At 41.2% G+C, this 1,784-nt stretch overlaps 1 protein-coding gene across 1 annotated transcript in view; it reads right to left on the bottom strand.

The window, feature by feature from the left end:
• Positions 1-1,225: 1,225 nt before the first annotated feature.
• The window catches only part of LOC116702579 (caskin-2), a gene marked incomplete at its 5' end in the record, with an annotated part of 6,486 nt that continues 5,927 nt past the window's right edge, over positions 1,226-1,784 (bottom strand). Inside the window, 1 exon segment of the mRNA XM_032536878.1 lies at positions 1,226-1,784. This exon segment is cut by the window's right edge and continues 210 nt beyond it.

Raw genomic sequence — 1,784 nt, 5'->3', positions numbered from 1 at the left:
CACACACACACACACTCTTCTGTAATTCAATGTCTCGTTTCTTCTGGTTTCTCCTGGTGATCGTTGAGATTAGGGATATGAGTCTGTGTGTTCTATAGTCACTTTTTAAATCATTTTTGGAAAATTCTTCAATCATTTTCCGTCCAGTTTTGGATCCAATTTCAGCTAGTTTTGGGTCAGTTTTAAGTCAGTTTTAGGTCAGTTTTAAGTCAGTTTTAGGTCAGTTTTAAGTCAGTTTTAAGTCAGTTTAAGGTCAGTTTTAAGTCAGTTTACGGTCAGTTTTAAGTCAGTTTAAGGTCAGTTTTAAGTCAGTTTTAGGTCAGTTTTAAGTCAGTTTTAGGTCAGGTTTAGGTCAGTTTTAAGTCAGTTTTAGGTCAGGTTTAGGTCAGTTTTAGGTCAGTTTTAAGTCAGTTTAAGGTCAGTTTTAAGTCAGTTTTAGGTCAGGTTTAGGTCAGTTTTAAGTCAGTTTTAGGACAGGTTTAGGTCAGTTTTAGGTCAGTTTTAAGTCAGTTTTAGGTCAGGGTTAGGTCAGGTTTAGGTCAGGTTTAGGTCAGTTTTGGGTCAGTTTCTGGTCCGTTTTCTGAGTAGAACGTGGAAATACTCAAGCAAAATACCTCAGATTTGTTTTTTAAGTCCATTAATGTAGCTGGACAGGAAGTGATGTCAGGCCTTCCGGCGTTGAGGCTGGAAGAGAACGACAGTTAACAAGCGACTCCGGCTCTCTGTCATTTTACGCAGAACAAACTCATAATATAATATAATATAATATAATATAATATAAATGTTAAACGATGTTCTTAATAATCTGCGGAGGCTGTCTTCTCCCCCGCAGAGTGCTGATGATAAAATCCCGCTGGTCCAACTTCAGATTGGTTCATGTTTCTACGAGACACGACGACCCGGGAAGGTTTCCACTGGACTGTGAATCTGTGGCTGCAGAAACCAGACCAGACCAGAAACCAGACCAGACCAGAAACCAGACCAGACCAGAAACCAGACCAGATCAGAAACCAGATCAGATCAGAAACCAGACCAGACCAGAAACCAGACCAGACCAGAAACCAGATCAGATCAGAAACCAGATCAGACCAGAAACCAGATCAGATCAGAAACCAGATCAGATCAGAAACCAGATCAGATCAGAAACCAGATCAGATCAGAAACCAGATCCGATCAGAAACCAGATCAGATCAGAAACCAGATCAGACCAGAAACCAGATCAGATCAGAAACCAGATCAGACCAGAAACCAGATCAGATCAGAAACCAGATCAGACCAGAAACCAGATCAGAAACCAGATCAGATCAGAAACCAGATCAGATCAGAAACTAGATCAGATCAGAAACTAGATCCGATCAGAAACCAGATCAGATCAGAAACCAGAGTCCGAAACAGCGGCCATGTTGGCACCGACATCCACCCACCAAGCTCTTCCTCACCGGCAAAAATATTAAAATGCATTTTCTCTGTAACGTCACAAAACTCTTCTGTTACGGTTACAGTCCCGCTGGTTTATCCTCTGTTCGCAGTGATTGAAAACTGACAAAAATAACTGAAAACTGATTGAAAACACACAAAAAAGACTGAAAAAATGACAAAAACCTGACCAAAAAATAACTGAAAACTAACAAAAATGACTGGAAACTGATTGAAAACTATGACAGAAATCAGAGGATTCAGCTCCTCCAAAGGGAAGACTGGGAGACGTTAAATATTTTGGTACAAACAGCTTCCCGTCCATAAACCTCGCCGGGACACGGACCCGTGGAGGACACCTGGGGGGG

The sequence above is a fragment of the Etheostoma spectabile genome, chromosome 15 (assembly GCF_008692095.1).
Source record: "Etheostoma spectabile isolate EspeVRDwgs_2016 chromosome 15, UIUC_Espe_1.0, whole genome shotgun sequence".
Classification (NCBI taxonomy): Eukaryota; Metazoa; Chordata; class Actinopteri; order Perciformes; family Percidae; genus Etheostoma; species Etheostoma spectabile.
Note: the sequence above shows the minus strand (reverse complement) of the source record. Positions and strands in the feature narration are given on the sequence as shown.